General features: G+C 41.3%; 1 protein-coding gene across 8 annotated transcripts in view; it reads right to left on the bottom strand.

Annotated features, from left to right (window-relative positions):
- The window catches only part of nktr (natural killer cell triggering receptor), a 213,758-nt gene that overhangs the window by 176,992 nt on the left and 15,884 nt on the right, over positions 1-20,882 (bottom strand). For 2 of the 8 annotated variants that reach the window (XM_078231346.1, XM_078231416.1), the window contains exon 2: positions 514-675. The exons of 5 other annotated variants lie outside the window; for them this stretch is intronic. The gene's annotated coding sequence lies outside the window, so the exon portion shown is untranslated. Of the gene's footprint in view, positions 1-513; positions 676-20,882 lie in introns of those variants that run through there. One more of the 8 variants, XM_078231371.1, reaches the window with a different exon arrangement.

Below are 20,882 nucleotides of genomic sequence, written 5' to 3'. Positions count from 1 at the left end.
ATCAATCTTCTTAAACGCTGGCTGCATATTCATCTTACATTGGATCAAGGTTGAAAATGAAAAGACCTTTTGATTATATTTAGAATCACCCTGCCCTGAAAATTTAACTAAAAATTATACACAATTAGATCAGGATTTCTCCTTTTGACACGTGGACGGATGTGTGATTCAAGGGTATAGATCAAATAGAAACAAAAATTCACAACATAAACTAAACTAACGATGCCCATACTTCAAAAAAAAATCCATTACCCCTTTCATTTCACTTTGAGAGAGAACTGGTCTAAGAAAAGAGATTGCTTGGATTCCCAACTCCAAGACAACACAACAGCCCAGATAGACAGATGGCGTGTTTGCCCAGAGGGTAACAAGATATTAAAATGCCATCGCACGCCAGTAATAATTAAATACTGCACTCAACAGTTAGCGAAACCAGTCACATCTTTCCCAGCCTTTAAAAGTTAGCATCTTATGACTGATAGCCTCCAGATGAAAAGAATTTAAAAGTCTAACCTTAAAGCTACTTTCCAGAGTGCAGTGTGTGCAGCATACTTGAGGAATTTATTATTGAGCAAGTCTGCGGTGATCAGTGTGTCCTTTGAAATGTCCTTACTCCTTCATGATCTCAAGGCAGGGGGCAGGGATTTTAAACAAGCCTTTTAGATTTCAAATGCCCTGAAACAAAATAGAATAAAATTGCTATCTTTGTGGGGCTAATTTTTCAACTAATTACTATCGAATTTTAATTTGACTGTGCAGTAGAGTCTAGCAAGTTTCAGGTCTATTATATTATATTTTCACCAATGTGTCACTTCCTCAAAATTAGTGTAAGGTTACAGACATTAGAGAATTGGGTTATTTTATTGAAGATGAGCATCTTTCCCACATAACAGATCTAGTGAAGTACATCAACATGCATTTACATTACTAATTTTAAATCAACAGCAAATCTCTGCTCGACTGATCAGTCCAGTCTTATAAAGTAGCATTCTCAGAAGATGACTGTGCTATGTTATAAATTACCCATCATGTCAGTGGAAGGAAACCATTTCTCATTTTATAATGGCAAATAAAAAGATGACCATTTTAAAAAGACAATGTTACATTATGTTGAATGGTGGGGTAACACATTTTCTTCTTGGGCTGAGGGGAGAGGACAAGGAGGACAGGAAGGTGAGGAAAAATTAATGAGGCAGAATTCCCACTCCTGATTAGGCAACCTATTTGAAAACATATATGTTGCTGTGGGTTTCGCACGAGGACATGATTGGGCTCAATTGCGATGCCTTTTTCAATCACATAGTTTCCTGGCCAGCCACTCACATACAATGACAACTTGGTGCTGGGAAACTTTGAGTACCAGGGCCCAACAGGCAGCTCTCCATGATAGAAGGGCAAGAAATTAATACTCAATTTTCTAAAAAAAAACCTCTGCTCGCCTGTACAAAGCTACCCTACAGCACATCAGCAATTCACCATCTTAACCAGCACTTCAAAAGCACCTTGCACAGAATTTGAATGCTAAAAAAGGCAGATCAGCATGACCAAGTAAGCCATGAATAAAACACAGTCGCTATTTTGTTTTGAAAACCTTTGGAGCTTCAAAGCCAATTTAATATTTCACCCAGCTCCTCAGGGACCCCTTTGATGAATGTTCCCAAAGTATATATTCTTACATATTTTGTATTGCAAGTTCAAATTCGTGCAACGTTTCCAAGTTCTGCAGGGCTGACAGTGTTTAAATATTAGATCAATGTCATCCTAGCCACGTAATTTATATTGCAATACAGAGAAGAACTTTAAGTTTCCTTGTCAGATAGTGCATGCAGCTATATAAAAAAAACACAAGTGAAAATTTAATACCAGAAGCTCTGTCACAATCAGCAGTGTGATCAGTAGAATTGGAATACTGCACGCTACCAGTTAAATATTGAAAATTTGAAGGAAAGCAACACTGCCCATCTAGTACAACACAAGCAGCTGCGTATTTCTACCCACCTACAAGCTGACCCAGTTTCTTACAAAACGTGCTGTGTAAAACAATGCAGTGAGCTCTCCAGCTCACAAAATCAGATTTGGAATGAAGCAGACGAAAGGTGAAAGGGAACCGGTACCACAAGGAATAATTAAATCAATTCTCTACTTTTTAAAAGATAATAATGAAATAGAAAAATGTAAACATACATGACTTCTTTTACATTGCAGTTAAAAAGGAAAGACAAAACCCTATGGTATTATTTAGAAGGACCGAGTTGTCCCAGTTTCCTGGAGAACGTGTCCCTCAATCAAAAACAAATAATCTGGTATTCATCTCAAACAAAAGCAAAATATTGCATGTGCGGAAGTTTGAAATAAAGAACAGCAAATGCAGGAAACATTGAGGTTGGGAAATATCTGTGGAAAGAGAAACAAAAGTTAATGTTTCAGGTTGATGATCATTTGCGAGAACTGGAAGAGTCAAAGTTGTATAGTTTTTAAGTAAATGAAGGTGTGGGAGAGGAGGAGGATGCAGGAAAACAACAACGAGCAACATCTGATAGGGTGGAGGTCCAGTCAAGCTCGAGGACAGAGATGGTCAGGGAGGTTCCTTTTCTTTTAGTGCTTGGGTGCCCAACAGGGTGGCAAGACTCCATATTTTTGTTCTGTTCATTTTGTAAGTCTATAACCCTGCTTTAGGCATTTGGAATACAGGCGGCCTATATATAGTTACATTGAGGCATATATCTTTCAACACTTTCCCACTTAACCAGATTGATTTCTTGATTTAATGTTGAAAGAAGAAGAAGGGTTGACCCAGACCATGAGATGACAGACTTTGGTAACATACAATTTTAGTGCTGTTGCTAGCCCACAATACCGATGGCTACCGGTAGCTCTGAGCTGCCAGGTCTGACCTTTGTGCTGTGTGTAACAGACTGTGGTTGTGCCACACTGATGTCCTGACTTTGGGACTTATTTTCAGATCATAACAAGTCTATTTCTATCAGATTTCCCGCTATTCTAATCAAAAACAGTTTGAGCTGTAAGGTGAAGGATATTCCAACTAGGTAGCAACTCTCGGTTTAGCAGATGTTTGGAAGCAGGTTGGCTACCCTCTGAACGACACAGGTTTTCAGGACAGGCACATGTAATCAATGCCAGGAGAAACTGTTAGTTAAATGTTAGATGCAGTTAGTCATGCAATTGCAGATGTTGTGAATGAGGAGAACGAGCTTTCTTTGCAAGCAGCTTACATTCCTTTCCAATTTCCCTTGCCTCAATCAACTGAGAGAGAAAATTCTGAAATGCTTTTTCTCAGCGAAGAACTTAAAGTTATGCAGAGACTTACAACCTTGCTTTATTAATGGCTTCTGGGCAGCATCTGTTCACAAGATGCTTCCAAGAACAGAATAAAACAAAACTGAAGATGTTCCCTGAACCAGATGACTTGTATCGCTGTTTGACATCCGCACAGCCATTGAAGTATAGTGACTGTTACTTAGTAAAACATATCTTGCCGATTTACATACAAGGACCAACAAACACCAGTGAGAGGCATGGCTAGTTAATTTAGATGTTTGGTAATACAGAACTGGAGCACTGCTGGAAAAGAGACATGTTGAAGCATTTTGTCTTGCACTCATCAGAACATTTTGCAAAAATACCAATACAAGGGAAAACAACAATTCATACCTGTAAGAGAAAAAAGTGCTGATTGGTTGGCAAGCAGAGATATTGCCATGGAGAGTGTACTAGGTGACTGACAGTCAATTGCTGACCATTGTTTGAAAGTTAAAAACAGGCAGTTTGACCGATTGGTCAAGGCATTGCTGAGAATTAGTCAGCAGATGGCTGTCACTTATTTTGTTTAGCTGAAAAAAGCACAATGAGTGTACATGTTCTTTCAGTCTGCAAAGAACATGGCCCTGTGTATTAATATATGTAGCTTCTAATACACGCAAGGATGCCACATTGTGAGCCCAACTGAAACTTCAGAACACAACACAAGAAATAGATGCAGGAGTAGGCCAGCAGGTCCCTTCAAGCCTGCTCCGCCATTCAATACGATCATGGCTGATCTATGCTGGCCTCAACTCCTTTTCTGGGCCATTCCCCCCAGCCCTCTATTCCTCGATCTATCAAATATTTATCCACCTCCACTTGAAATATTTCTAATGATCCAACCTCCACTACCTTTTGGGACAGAGAATTCCAGAGATTTACCACCGTCTGAGAGAAGAAATTTCTAAGAACCTCAGTTTTAAATGATTGGCCCTTTACCTTGTAGCCATGTCCCCTTGTTCGAGACTCTCCGACAAATGAAAACATCTTACCAGCCATCCTGTCAAGGCCTCTCAGGATCCTTTTTGCTTGAATAAGGTCACCCCATACTCTTCGAAACTCCAAAGAATAGAGACCCAGACTATTTAGTCTCTCTTAATAGGATAACCCTCCTCCCAGGAATTAGAATGGTGAATCTGCTTTGAACAAAGAACAGTACAGCACAGGAACGGGCCCTTCAGCCCACCAAATCTGTGCCGACACAGATGCCTCTCTAATCTAATATTTTCTTGCTGCTACACGCTCTGCGTCCCTCTATTTCCTACCTATTCATGTATCTATCCAGATGCCTCTTGAACGTTGTTATAGAATCTGCTTTCACCATCTCCTCCGGCAGCGCGTTCCAAGCATTCACCAGCCTTGAGAGAAAATCTTGCCCCTTACATCTCTCTTAAACTTTCTTCTTCTCACTTTCAAGCTATGATGCTGAACATTTTGCACTGAAAAAATATTATGTATTATTTAAAATCACATTGCGCCTTAATTCCAATGCAAGTGCTAGAATTTAAGCATCTGCAAAATAAAGTGGTGCTGCGTAGAACATCACAAATCGTTTCTCTAAAAACAACACATCCACTTCCACCATGTGCTTCTGTAGAACTATTTTAACCATAGAAGCTTTCACTGGGTGGAAAGACACATGAAGAGCTGAACTCGCAGACCAGACACACACACTCAGTACATTAATTCAATAATTCATCACCTTCCAAGCACTTCAGCTCCTGAGGGCTAAGGACTACGTATTCCTGTGTGTTACACCGACAACTGTTTCTATGGCAATGACCTTTTCAAGTATGCTGTAAACACTCCAAAATAAGCAGACTTATTGTTTCTTCAATTAAAGGAAAATGTCAACAAATTTTAAAAGTCCCCAGAATTCCAAAAGAAAATAAACTTGAGCTCTTGGCTAGAATATGACTCACAAGAAATAGGAGGACAAAAGGACAAGATAGAAAGGAGGAAGAATGAATGTCTCCAAATGTGATAATTAGCAATTAAAGTAAAAGCCCGGTGAATAATTCTTCACTTTTCCACAACTTTCTCCAAACTTCTCTGGGGAAAAAACTTTAAGCAACATTTCTCCCACTCTTCAATCCCTAATTTTTCCTCCTCTTCCTACCAAATAACTAGGAAAATGCCTGGTTTATTTGGCACAATGAAGAAAATGGAAGAAGTATCTGAAGATGCAGCACCTCCTCCGTACACATCCAAAATCTTTGTTACACCAAGGATTGCAGTTAGTTGTTGACAAATAGAATGAGGCTAAGCAGGCATGACCTATCTGGCTACAATGCACAGCAGAGATAAAATGAGAGTTCATAAGGAAAGCAATCCACTCGTATGGAACTTTCTGCAAGCAGCATATTCTGCAGTGGTCAGAATGAATGAATTTTTAAAATGCTGCATCATCTGTACTAGTACGCAGATTTACACAAATTAACTATGTCGCCATAAGCAGTTTCAACTATTAAATAAAATAGAGTGATGACATTTAACCTCAATTTCCCTTTTTTAAAAAGTATCCTGTAGTAATCAGTCAATTTGTAATATTGAGGGCAATACACAAACAATTTTTTTTTTAAAAAAGGACTTTTGGCTGAGATCAAGTGTCAGATCAAGCCCAAGATCAGGTACAATGCCTTTTCTTGTCAGCTTGGATCTTGTTTGTCTCTCTTGTGGGGACCATGAATTGGATTCAATCTGAATTGGTTTTTGGAGCAAGCAAGGAGATGGATTAAAGGCTTGCCCTTTCCACTCTATGCCTTGATTTTGCAACTTTCAGAATGGAGTAAAATAAAAAACATGCCAGAACTGTTCTCGTGTCATATGTACAATTCATCACCTCAGAATTGCTCTTGCTATTAGTAGCAGCAGACCAGTACCTCACCTAATGTTCTACTGCTCAAAACCTGTTCTCAGTATCTACGGATGCTTTTCCTGGTGTTAAGTGGTTCAAAAATGTCCACCCATGACTGCTTAGTGCTAATTAGGTTTGTTTCTTGAGAGATCAGAGGTACCCTCCTAACAGACATATAGCTTGAGGGGCATCACTTTGCATCAAGCATGGGGCAAAGAGGCAGCCCTCCATCAACTACTGCAGATGATGGAGGATTGAACCCACACTGTTGTCATCATTCGACACCGTACCTCGCCATCTAAGCTAACCTACCCTCACTTTGGTTAGAACACAAATACTTTACACAATCTCTCACCATACTACAAAAATGTCTATAGAAACACTGCAGAAAGTGAAGAAAATACTAAAACAGAGTGTATAACAATCAGGGAAGTTTGAGACTCTTTTCTCTAAGAAAGAGCAGAGAAGTGGCATGATCTTTAAAATCATGAACAGGTTTGATAAGAGTGGATGAGAAAACATTTCCACTTTTGAAGTCTGAAACTAGGGTACATAAATACAAGATGGTCACTATTAAAGCCATTATGGAATTCAGAAGACTTTGTAATCTTTCCTAGAGCATGGTGCCCAGTATGAGTACAATACTCTGCCTGAGACATAAGCAGTGATTTATAAAGGTTTAGCATAACTTCCTTGCTTTTGCACTCTAAGCCTCTAAAGCCCAGATTCACTTGTGCGTTTTCTTTTTGAAACACAGCTTTGCCAACTTACAACTTCTACCTGTTCATTATTTGGAGTATTGCATGCAGTTCTGTTCGCCACACTACCAGAAGGACATGGAAACTTTGGAGAGTGCGCAAAGAAGGTTCACCAGGATGCTGCTGGTCTCAAGGGTTTTGACTATGGGGAGAGGTTGACTATATTAGGATTGTTTTCACTGGAAAGCCAGAAGCTGAGGGGAGACCTGATAGAGGTCTACAAAATTATGAGAGACAGACAGGGTGGATAGTCAGAGGCTTTTGCCTGGGGTGGAAGTGTCAATAACAAGGGGGCACAGGTTCAAGGTGAGGGGGGGACGTTTAAGGGAGATGTGCGGGGTACGTTTTTCACAGAGTGGTGGGTGCCTGGAAGGCACTGCCAGAGGTGGTGGTGGAAGCAAGCACATTAGCAACATTTAAGAGGCATTTGGATGGATACATGAATACGGAGGGATGTTTAGTTAGGGCATCATGATCGGCACAGGCTTGGGGGAGGCCAAAGGGCGTGTTCTTTTCTTTGTTCTTTCATTTCCCAAGGTTGCGCTTCTCACATTGAGTCAGAAACAAGTCTTGTAAACACTCCTTTCAATCTCCTTCTTGCGATTTTATTTACTATTTTACCAACCACCTTTTTGAGAATCACAATACAGCTACTGCATTGATGCAATCTAGTTTTTCACTTTAACACTACTTGCCTTTCAATCAGATTAATCAATGCTTTTCTAAATGCTACCTAATTTTATCTCCAATTATGGCCCAGGACATGCTACGCTAACTGGTCTACAGCTAAACAGGTTATCCATCTCCTTTCTTGCATGATGTTGCACGCGCACGCGCGCACGCACACGCACTAATTTGTACATTTAAAGAGCAATAAATTTAATATCTTAAGAAGCCATAAGTGTTTATAATTCCACAGTCCTCCCCAAGTTATCCAGAGCAAACCAAACAGTTCATTTCTCAATTAGAAATCAAAAGCATCAACGTTTATTCCTGAAATGTAGCAGTAGTTAGACAAGATAAACCACCTCAGCTATTAATGCAGTTATATCGTGTTTGGTAACATCTCGATAGGCCCTATGGTCTTCCCCGCTCCTATTTCTAATGTACAGAAGCAAGGGACAGGTAATAAAGGCTGACTGAAATAATAAAACTGAAAAAGAAAGAAAGGCTACTGTTGCCAGATACAACTGCATTAAGCTGTAACCTTTACTGTACAGTAAAAGGTACATTCATGAACCATGGGGAATCAGAAAAGAATGCAACAGTGCTCAAATGAATAAGAACTGCAAAATCTCAGCTTTGAAATGCAAAGTCCTGCTTGCATCTGTCATTTTACCACACAAGAATTCAAAGTGATTTGAGTGAGTGCAGATCCAACTCCCCAAACAGGAATGCAATAAAGACTGATTCCTGGGATGAGAGGATTGTCCAATGGAGGAGAGATTGAGTCGACTGTAATCCCGAGAATTTAGAAGAATGAGAGGTAATCTCATTGAAACAATCCTTAAGAAGCTTGACAGTGTACATGCTGGAAGAATGCTTTCACTGCCTGGACTGTCTGGGGGTGGGGGGGGTTTACAATCTCAGAATAAGGGAAGTCATCCATTTAGGACTGAGATGAGCAATTTCATACTCAGAGTTGAGTGTATTTGTTCTTCACCTCAGAGCTGTGGATGCTCAATTGTTGGGTCTATTTGAAGCAAAGATGAATAGATTTTTGGATACTAAGGAAATCAAGGGTATAGTGCAGGACAGTGGAATTAAGATCTAACTGAAAGGGGAAAACAGATTAAAGGAGCGGATTTGATTGTCACATTGGTATACAGTGAAAAGTATTGTTTCTTGTGCACTATACAGACAAAGCATACCGTTCATAGAGAAAGGAAGGAGAGGGTGCAGAATGCAGTGTTAGTCATAGCTAGGGCTTAGAGAAAGATCAACTTAATGCAAGGTAAGTCCATTCAAAAGTCTGACGGCAGCAGGGAAGAAGCTGTTCTCGAGTCGGTTGGTACGTGACCTCAGACTTTTGTATCTTTTTCCCGAAGGAAGAAGATGGAAGAGAGAATGTCCGGGGTGCGTGGGATCCTTAATTATGCTGGCTGCTTTGCTGAGGCAGCGGGCAGTGTAGACAAAGTAAATGGATGGGAGGCTGGTTTGTGAGATGGATTGGGCTACATTCATGACTTTTTGTAATTTCTTGTGGTCTTGGGCAGTGCAGGAGCCATACCAGGCTGCGATACATCCGGAAAGAATGCTTTCTCAGGTGCATTTGTAAAAGTTGGAGGGTCGTAGTTGACCTGCCAAATTTCCTTAGTCTTCCGAGAAGGTAGAGGCGTTGGTGGGCTTTCTTAATTATAGTGTCGGCAGAGGAGGATCAGGACAGGTTGGTGATCTGGGCACCTAAAAGCTTGAAGTTCTCGCCCATTTCTACTTCGTCCCCATTGATGTAGACAGGGGCGTGTTCTCCACTATGCTTCCTGAAGTCGATGACAATCTCCTTTGTTTTGTTGACATTTAGGGAGATTATTGTTGTCACACCAGTTTCTTTATCTTTTTCCTGTACTCTGTCTCGTCATTGTTTGAGATCCAACCCATTACAGTGGTGCCATCAAACTTGAAAATCGAGTTGGAGGGGAATTTGGCCACACAGTCATAGGTGCATATAGTATAGTAGGTGGCTCAGGATACAGCCTTCTGGGGCACCGGTTTTGAGGGTGATCATGGAAGTGTTGTTGCCTATCCTTACTGATTGTGGTCTGTGGATTAGGAAGTTCAGGATCCAGTTGCAGAGGGAGGAGCAAAGGCCCAGGCTACGGAGTTTGGAGATGAGTTTCGTAGGAATAATGGTGTTGAAGGCTGAGCTGTAGTCAACAAATGAGTCTGACATAGGTGTCTTTGTTACCTAGATGTTCCAGGATGAAATGCAGGGCCAGGGAGATGGTGTCTGCTGTGGACATGTTGCGGCGGTAGGCGAACTATAGTGAATCCAGGAGGCTGGAATTGATTCGTGCCATGACGAGCCTTTTGAAGCACTTCATAAATGATGGATGTCAAAGTCACTGGACGATTGTCATTAAGGCACACTGCTTGGCTTTTCTTTGGTACCGGGATGATGAATGGCTGACTACTGCTATTTATGTCATGATCTCTTATTACAATATTGCTAAGTGTTACTTAGTCAACATAAACAAACATTGCATCATCTGCTTGGTTATGATTGCAAAACAATGCTGCACAATCTCAGAAATTTAACATTTCGATATCAACAAGCTTATCAATAGATCAAAATGAGAACCAGCAAGCAGAAACTTTCCTTCAACTATTACAATGAAACAAAGTCAGAAAGATAGCAAAATCTGTCGGTAACGTGAGGGATTTGTGTTCACATGTAACTAAATTCAACTTTGTGCTTCCAGTTAGTATTGTTGCACTGATTCAGCATCGCAAAAACTGGGTGTACAGGGTTGCGAAACAGTTGGGAACTTCTTCCAAGTTGCTCCAGCTTTGCTGCTCTGGAAGTGTACTATCTGTTTACAGTGGACCAGGGGAAATTCCAAACTGCATTTGTAACATTTCAATCAAGCCTCAAAGTTACAACATTCCTAATTTTTACGTGAGCAAAACAAGGTGTCGAACCAGGAAACAAGGCACTAGTGACATCTACCTTTGCTACAACAGGGAGCAATGAAAAAGCAGTGTAGGCGGCCTCATGTATATTAGGTGATGGGTCTGAAGTGGGAATGTTAAGTTTATTCCATTCCTCAAACCACAAATAAAAGCTGAAAAGAAATTCCAAATCTAATCATTTTTCCTCACAAATACAATATAAAAAAGTAAACTATGAAGGAAAGGATTTATATTTATATCTCGTCTTTAATAAAACTTCCCATCACCCTTCACAGAGCAGCTAATACCATAGTTATCATCACTAACTTCCGGAAATGCTTCACGGATAGTATAGATTTAAAAATTTTATTCTTTAATGCAGTGAAACACAACAGCCATTTCTAACGCAGAGATGTCCCATAAACCATATAGCCAGTCCAGGTCTTGGTTGAGGAAAGAATACTGGCTAGGGCACAAGAACTTCCACCCCTTCAACTCAATAGACAAATAAGGTCTTGTTTTAATGCAATATCCAAAGGATAGCATAGCAGCCATTCATCAGTACTGCAACCAACAGGTCATCTTCGCAATCACAAGCTTCTAATTCAGTGCAAAACAGTAAGCCAAGGTAATAAAGAAACTTAAGGCATCTGGATCAGATGGAGGAGACCCAAGAACACACTCAGAAATTAGAGGTAAAGCTGATGAGACTCTTGTTGGCAAAATCATACCTTTCATAGAAATCATAGAAATCCTACAGTGCAGAAGGAGGCCATTCGGCCCATCGAGTCTGCACCGACCACAATCCCACCCAGGCCCTACCCCCACATATTTACCCACTAATCCCTCTAGCCTATACATCTCAGGACTCTAAGGGGCAATTTTTTTTTTAACCTGGCCAATCAACCTAACCCGCACATCTTTGGACTGTGGGAGGAAACCGGAGCACCCGGAGGAAACCCATGCAGACACGAGGAGAATGTGCAAACTCCACACAGACAGTGACCCGAGTCGGGAATCGAACCCGGGACCCTGGAGCTGTGAAGCAGCAGTGCTAACCACTGTGCTACCGTGCCGCCCCAAAACTATATTTTGATTAAATATGGAAAGACATTGCACTATCCAGATACTTGGATGCTGACCTGTAGCTTTTTTTGGAAAAAAGGCCACAAGATCACCTTTGAACTGGGAGCAAGCCTGCCTTCTTCCAAGAAATCACCTAACCAAAATGGCACTTTGTTTGCTTTGAACTGCGACCACTTTAATTGATGGGGAAGAACCAACGAAAGGCAAAAACTTACTGGAAATCACATGGCAGAGCCAACCTTTGATGTTGTGAAACCGCTGGTTTTGAAATCAGTCTTGTCAGGGAATAAGCTGAGAAAGGAAGACTACATCCTTGCGGACTCCCTTTTTCTTTCTGCCTTGCGTGCGGTTCTCAATCTGCTGCCAGAGAATTCTTACCTGAGTGCAACTTGTCTACATTTAGACCTGCAAAGTTGAGAAAAGAATTGATTCAGCCCTATATTCTCCTCTGCGCCAAAGTCCCATTGGTGAGAACTTCCAGACATCCACTGGGACCATCAGCCCATTTTTACATGAAGGATCTCCAGATTGACAGTATCAAGACCCTGCAAACATTATCTTTTCTTTTATAATGCCCATCTCTGCAGAGAGGAATCTGTTTGTCCTTTGTTGGTTTGTGCGTGGGTGTGCTTGTTATGGGATTTTTTTTAAGAAGCGATGATAATTATACTTCCAGGTTACAATTGTGTGTTAACCAATACTTCCAACATGTTAAAATAGAAATTTTGTTTTATAATAAACACTGAGTTTATCAAAAGAAGCCTAATTTAAGTCTCTTTTATTCTGGGTGCCAATTGAGAAGGTAAACAATTGAACATTTTGGTTACTAAATTGAACTTTTAAATTAGTTCCATCTGTGGAGTAGGGGAGCTAGATAATACATACACTCCACCAATCTCAGTCGTAACACTAGAAAAACGGAGTTGTCGCTAATGCTGGGAAGGTGGCATATAATGTTCCCAATATGTCTAGGAATCTCAAACCAATTAGCCCAATGTTGCTTTTGGGGAAACCATTTTTCAGAGTTTTACCAATATTTATTGAAAAAGCAATTAAGGCACTAAGATTAGAAGCATATCATACCTTACTGATCTCAGAGTATTTTTGAGATGGTTGCTGAATTAGCAAGGTTTCGGCAATCCAGTGTTTGCAGTTGGAGTCCCTCATTGTGTACCAAATTGCGGTTTGCAAGGAATGCCATGAATTAGCTCAATTGGAGCTGTCTTTCCAACAAAAAAAAATCAACGATGATGAATGGAAAAGGTTCTTAGGTGGGAAGCAGTGGATGGAAGAGGCAATGAAATTTAGCACAAGTTTGTGCACAGCCCTCTGCCATCCACACCAAGCAAAAATAAGGAAGTTGCTTCTTGCATATATTTTTTCAGTTGGTTCAAATATAAGAGAAACTAGTTGTATCTAAAGAAAACAGGCCCAAGGAGTGGCACTTCAATTTTAACATAACTAATGGCAAGGTTGAGAACTGGTGCATGAGTTAGGTCCACTGACACTGGAAGATTGTAATTACTGATCGATCAACCGCGGAAAGCTCACTGTGAATACAAAAAGATAACTCAAGAAGCAGCATATCAAAGACACTTCCTCAGATGTGTGAAGCCTCTTTTACATGTGTTTGCTAGTCAGATTTCAGAGACAAACAAACCACCTCCTATTTACCCCAAGATCCAGCTCCATTTATCCTGGTTGCAAGTTTCTAGACTCATTTTTCAATTATGAACATGCTTGATACAATGCTTTTTACCATTGTAATGTCAGAAAACATTGCATTTTTTACTGAACTTTCAACTAAGCTACAATTAACAACTTACAAAAGTGACCATGTTTTCATAAGAGTCCTGATTGAAAAGAGACACAAGCCAGGTTTTTAAATACCAAGAGGTAGGGTACGCGACACGAGTGAAAACCAAAATTAAACGATTTACTATTTAAACAAAAATGGTGCCAACATGAAAATATTTTCATAAAATGCAAATACATGGAAAATTAAATTGTTCATCCTTTTTAACTTGGCTTTAATACCTTGCAAAATCTCTAAGCACCAATAATTCCACTGCACGGGTTTCACATTTGCACTGGACCTGGTAGGTTTATAGCCAGCTGCGCAAGAGCAGTGAATTGGGAACCAGTGGCCTGGCATAAAAGCAGCTAAAGACAGCTGGATAAATATATGGTTAGGTACAAGGTTGAAGGTTGCAATGATAAGCACAGATGGGAATGACTGAATACACTATACAAGATCACAAAAGATACACAGATGTGGAAGACCCATATTATTTTATCTGTTTAAGAGTATTCAAAAGGCTCAGTTGGCTAGCATTTGGTTAAGGATAATGCCAACAGCAGGGTTCAATTTCTGTTCTGATTGTGATAGACCACCCTCACCCTGTCCCTGAAAGTGGAAGCAATGGCAAAGCATCAGCGACAAAAACTGCAAAGAAAATGGCTCAGGTTAGAGCATTAGCAGATTGAGCCAAGGGCCTATCCTTAGGCAGAAGGTGAATGGATGAATGAACGAACAAAATTCAACTGTTTCTTCAATGATTCACTTCGGGCGGCATGGTGGCACAGTGGTTAGCACTGTTGCCTCACAGCACCAGGGACCTGGTTTGATTCACGGCTTGGGTCACTGTCTGTGCGGAGTCTGCACATTCTCCCTGTGCTCCAGTTTCCTCCCAGTCAGAAAGACGTGCTGGTTAGGTGCATTGGCCATACTAAATTCTCCCTCAGTGTACCCGAACAGGCACCCGAGTGTGGCGACTAGGGGATTTTCACAGTAACTTCATTGCACTGTTAATGCAAGCCTACTTGTGGCACTAAGCTTTAAACTTTGCAACATTGCCATTTCAGATCCAGTAACCCGAATCCGGATCCATGCTTTCATCACCACTGGAACTGAATTTCCTTATGCCCTCTTCACTACTGTCCATCAACCCCAACTGGAGAAAAATACACCCACATCAATCATTTTGCCAATCATTTCTTCAACAGCACATCCCAAACCTGTCACCTCCATCATGAGAACACCACCAGCTCCAAGACCTCACTATTCTGACTTGGAAACATATTATTGCTCCTTCATCAATTTTGGATCAAATCCTAGAACCCTCTAATAGCACTGTGGGAGTACTGTCACCTGATGAACTGCAGCAGTTCAAAGCGATGACTCACCACAATATCTCAAACGAAATTTGAGATAAGTGATAACTGTTGGCCTTGCCAGCAATGCCCACATCCCATGAACAAATAAATAAAAGTTAGGCTGAATAACCTGTTTGTGCTTTAAATACAATGTAACTCTAAGTATACACACATAGCACCCTATACCCACTGACCTACACTGGTCACAATTCCATCAACACATTTATAAATGTTTCCTTCAAATAGTTCCAAGTATGCAGTCCATTCTATCTCTGCAACCTCGTCCAGCTTAGATCCTCTTCCACATCCTCTAGTACTCTACCCTTGGCCTTCTACACATCCTGTCCCTTTACTGCATCATGTGGCAGTGCATTCTGGCATCTAAGGCCTACTCTCTCCCCAAATCTCTTGGTTTCTCCTCCATCCACCTTTAACAACCTTCTCAAGCTCATCTTTTCAACTAAGCTTTCAGTCACTTCTAATAAGTCGTCTCACAACACCAGGTTAAAGTCCAATAGGTTTATTTGGAAGCATGAGCTTTCGGAGCACTGCTCCTTCCTCTCGACTAACCTGAGGAAGGAGTAGCACTCCGAAAGCTCGGGATTCCAAACCTGGTGCTGTGAGACTTCTTACTTGTGCCCACCCCAGTCCAACATCGGCATCTCCACATCATAGTCATTTCGATTTCTTTTCTCTCCTGCTCTGTAAAGCACGTTGGGACATTTGTTATATTAAAGACATAAATGTGAGTTGATTTGATTGGTTTAGCTGGAGTATTGTGTACAGTTTTGGGCGCCATACTATGGGAAGGATGTGACCGCATTGGAGAGATTGAAGAGCCTTACAAAAATGGTTCCAGGGATGAGAAACTTCAGTTATGCGGATAGATTGGAGAGGTTGTGTTTGTTCTCTTTGAAGGCAGTGGCTAAGGGGAGATTTGATCGAGATATTCAAAATCAGACAGGAAGCAGAGACTGGGAATAAACAGGTGCTTTTCAGAGTGGGGTACTACAAGGTTCAGTGCTGGGACCCCAGCTATTCACAATATACATTAATAATTTGGACGAAGGAATTGAATGCAATATCTCCAAATTTTTAGGCAACACTAACTAGGCTGGGTGGCAGTGCTGAGAGGAGGATGTTACGAGGCTTAAGGGTGACTTAGACAGGCTGGTAGGTGGGGAAATACTTGGCAAATGCAATATAATGTAGAGAAATGTGAAGTTATCCACTTTGGCGGCAAATATAGGAAGGAAGATTATTATCTGAATGGTGGCAGTTTAGGAAAAGGGGGAAGTGCAACGTGACCTGGGTGTCATGGTGGAACGGTCACTGAAGGTTGGCATACAGGTACTGCAGGCAGAGAGGAAAGCTAATGGCATGCTGGCCTTCATAGCAAGAGGATTTGAGTATAGGAGTAAACATGTCTTGCTGAAGTTCTTCAGGTCCTTGGTGAGGCCACACCTCAAGTAGTGCGTGCAGTTTTGGCCTCCTAGTCTGAGGAAGGACATTCTTGGTATTGAGGGAGTCCAGTAAAGGTTCACCAGACTGATTCCTGGAAAGGCAGGACTGACATATGAAGAGAGACTGGATTGACTAGGCTTGTTCTCACTGCAATTTAGAATGAGAGGGGGTCTCCTAGAAACATATAAAATCCTGATGGGATTGGACAGGCGAGATGTGGGAAGAATGTTTCCAATGTTGGGGAAGTGCAGAACTAGGGGCCACAGTCTAAGAAGGAGGGGGAAGCCATTCAGGACTGAGATGAGGAAGAACTTCTTCATCGAGTTGTGAACCTGTGGAATTCTCTACTACAGAAAGTTGTAGGGGCCAGTTCATTAAATATGTTCAAGAGGGAACCAAAAGAGAAAATGCTGGAAAATCTCAGGAGATCTTCAGCATTTTCTCTTTTGGTTTCAGATTCCAGCATCCGCAGTAATTTGCTTTTATCCAATGTTCAACAGGGAGCTGGCCGTGGCCCTTGTGACCAAAGGGATCAAGGGGTATGGAGAGAAAGCAGGAGGGGGAATACTGAAAGTACATGATCAGCCATGATTATATTATTGGTGGTGCAGACTCGAAGGGCCGAATGGCCGACACCTATTTTCTTCGTTAATACCAAAATAGATTGTGTGCTCGTTCATCGCATTGTCGGCTGGGGTCACGGGTTTCTGCCCCGAGTCTTAGTGTGCTCCCACATTCAGCAGTGTCATTATGACCAGATCTCACCGTGTGTAAACTGGCTGGCTTGTTTCCTACATATTTAATTAACCGTAAACCATGAAAGATCCTGATGTTCTGAAAGGCGTTTCAAATCTTTCTTCTTGAAATGTGATTGGGTGGAGCTGATAAGAAAAGATTGCACACGATTTGTGGAAGGATAAAGCTTGATGGACTAAGCGACTTTGTTACTTCTTACAGAACTCATACCAGCAAGCAGTCACACCACAGTACAATACCTAAACAATCCTAATTTACAATGCCAATTACTGTGTAAAGACTTTTCAAATCATATTTACCCGTTTCACAAGCAGGCTAACTCTCGTATTCTGATCAAAATTGAAGCCAGTTATCTCGTTGACATATCACAATTTATACAGTGGCACGTTTGGGATGTGTTGTGTAAGGAGCCAAATTAAGCATTGCCCTGGCTGATAGCATGATGAGTTAGAATGGCCATGTGGCTGAATCGATATACGAGGAATTTGCACACACACTTTACATGCTTGAGATTTGCCTGTCAGTTTTAGGAACCCACTCCAAAATATAAATGCAAAACAAAATGCTTTGCATCAAAACATGCCACCTCCTGTGCAACTTCTGCATGTTCGGAAGTGCTGTTTTTGACGTTATTCTCATGTCTCCTATGGCACAGCCCAGATGGTCAGATGATTTGACGGGGAAATTACCATGTTACGTGCAGATTATTACGAGATGCAACTGTGCCCATCTAATTTTAAAGTTACTGTCACTCCGTTTACAGTGTTTGTAAAGTCACGAGTTCAATCCCTGTAATATCTGGTTTTGTTCCCAACCTGACCCTAGCAATTGTCAAGGTTACACGTATGGTCTTCCGAGTTTTGTTGCATCATTAGACATTTTGTCTCCACACATACCAAATATCTTGTTTTAAATAGAAAACAGTCACACAAGTCAATCACCTGCAATTTAGATTAGAATAAATTTGTCACGTGTGAGGACTGCGTCAATGGAAGTGTAATGGGACAGGTCAGAGCTATGTGCTTACATACTGTTATATTTCGACAAATGGACACAAGGTTTTTGAATTAGATGCGGCAAGACAGCTGGTCATAAAAGCAGTTCTGTTCACATCGCACATCAATGTATTTCAACTGACAATACCTTGCAGTCAGTCCCACATTCTGAAGCATTCGGATGCTGAGTATTTCATTAATAATACGCTGCACAGGCTTTTTTTTTAAAAAGTGGAAGACGAGATCTGACATCAGTTAATGTCTACCAGCTGAAGCGATTTATCCTCCGAGCAGAATATTTGTTGAGCTGCAGACGGAGCACAAGCTATTTTGTTCTCATCATCAGAAATTCAATAGGTTATTTTTGGTGGCTGGGAGTTTTGCTTAGGTCAACTGATTAGAAGAGTTGGAGACTTCGATTTGCTGCTTACAGCATTTCAGAGTGAAATTCTGCACTCTTCATAGCACTTAATGGAGAAACATCAATGTTAAACTATTGAGGGCACATTTAGTAACTTTTCCAAGCCTGGACCAAGATAAATTATAGCATTAATTCCTTTGAAAAGTTCAATCAAGTTGTATTATGATTTTCCTAAACATATACCTGTGGTTTATCTGTAGCACAGAAAGGTTATTAATTAGTCTTATTCAGGCTGTATAGATTTCAGTGGCCCTTACTTTCTGATACAGAAGTCTCCCTCTCAGTATTATTTTCTTGGAATAAGGGATTTGATAGTAATACAATAGAGACATGAATCACTCAACCTATCACAGAGCAACATCAAGAAGCACTTCTTCACACAGGTGGTACTGGAAATCTGAAAAACAGTTTAATAAGATTTTTCTTAGGCAAGTATGTCAAGGAGTACACACTCAAGATAGATTGGGTCATGATCTGACTGAATGATGGAACAGTATCAAGGGGCTGAATGCCTACTCTAATGCACACAGAAAAAAAATAACTGGGGGTGAAACTTAGTAAAGTTTTCAAGAAATTCCTCCTAATTAGCAGAACTTTAAGGAAATTCATAAAGAGTGTAAAATTAGTAGAATGACTCAAAGGAACACGGACTAGAAACATCAGTTGACATATGGGAGGCTATGAGGAGAGGTTGGATAAACTCGGATTGTTTTCACTGGAAAGACGGTGGCCGAGGGGCAACCTGATAAAAGTCTATAAAATTATGAGAAGCATAGCGAGGGTGGATAGTCAGAGGCTTTTCCCAGGGTGCAAGGGTCAGCTTCAAGAGGGCACAGGTTTAAGGTGAGAAGGGATATGTTTAGGGGAGAATGCACTACCAGTGGAGGTGGTGGGAGCAGGCATGTTAGCAATGTTCAAGGTGCATCTTGATAGACACAGGAACGGGACGCAAGCAGAGAGATAGAAACTGCGTATCGGCGCAGACTTGGTGGGCCAAAGGGCTGTTCCTATGCTGTATTTTTTGCTTGTTCTTTGACATTTGAAAACTGTAGAGCAAGCAACAGGTCCACAGTAGACACCATTCTCCTGGCTCTACACTCAACTCTGGAACACCTGGATAACGAAGATACTTATGTCACTCTCCTATTTATTGCCTACAGCTCAGCTTTCAACACCATCATTTCTACAAAACTCATCTCTAAATTCCGTGGCCTCGGGCTCAGCTCTTACCTCTGCGACTGGATCCTAGACTTCTTAACCTACAGACTGCGATCAGCAAGGATAGGCAACGCCGCCACCTCCCCGATTATCCGCAATACCAATGCCCCACAAGGCTGTGACCTCAGCCCCTTACTATACTCCTTATACACCTATGACTGTGCAGCCAAATTCCCCTCCAACTCGATTTTCAAGTTGGCTGGTGACACCACTGTAATGGGTCGGATCTCAAACAATGATCAGAGTACAAGAGAAAGAGAATCAGGTGCACTGGTGTGAGGATAATAATCTCTCCCTCAATGTCAGTAAAACAAAAGGAGATAGTCATCAACTTCAGGAAACGTAGTAGAGGACAGGCCCTTGTCTACATCAACGGGGCTAAGTGGAAATCGTCAAGAGCTCAAGTTTCTCGGTGTCCTGATCCCTCCACGTCGACTTATAGTTAAGAAAGACCACCAACGCCTCTACTTTCTCAGGAGGCTAAGGAAATTCAGCATGACCACTATGACTCTCCCCAACTTTTACAGATGCACCATAGAAAGCATCCATTCTGAATATATCATAGCTTAGTCTGTCACGCAAACCGGCCTCCCATCCATTCAGTCTACACTTCCCGCTGCCTCGGAAAAGCAGCCAGCATAATCAAGGACCCAACACATCCCGGACATTCTCTCTTCCACTTTCTTCCATCAGGAAAAATATACAAAAGTCTGAGGTCACATAGAAAATAGGTGCAGGTGTAGGCCACTTGGCCCTTCAAGCCTGCACCATGCACCAACCGACTCAAGAACAGCTTAGAGTCTTAGAGGTTTACAACCCTTTGGCCCAACTTGCCCATGCCACCTTTTTTTTAAACCCTTAAGCTAATCCCAATTGCCCGCATTTGGCCCATATCCCTCTATACCCATCATACCCATGTAACTGTCTAAATGCTTTTTAAAAGACAAAATTGTACCCACCTCTACCACCACCTCTGGCAGCTTGTTCCAGACACTCACCACCCTCTGAAAAAATTGCCCCTCTGGACACTTTTGTATCTCTCCCCTCTCACCTTAAAACTATGCCCTCTAGTTTTAGACTTTTGGGAAAAGATATTGACTAGTTGATCTATGCCGCTCATTATTTTATAGACCACTATAAGATCACCCCTCTGTCTCCTACGTTCCAGAGAAAAAAGTCCCAGTCTATCCAGCCTCTCCTTGTGACTCAAACCATCAAGTCCCGGTAGCATCCTAGTAAAT

This window comes from Mustelus asterias, chromosome 2 (assembly GCF_964213995.1).
Source record: "Mustelus asterias chromosome 2, sMusAst1.hap1.1, whole genome shotgun sequence".
Taxonomy (NCBI): Eukaryota; Metazoa; Chordata; class Chondrichthyes; order Carcharhiniformes; family Triakidae; genus Mustelus; species Mustelus asterias.
This window is presented reverse-complemented; position numbering and strand designations above follow the sequence as displayed.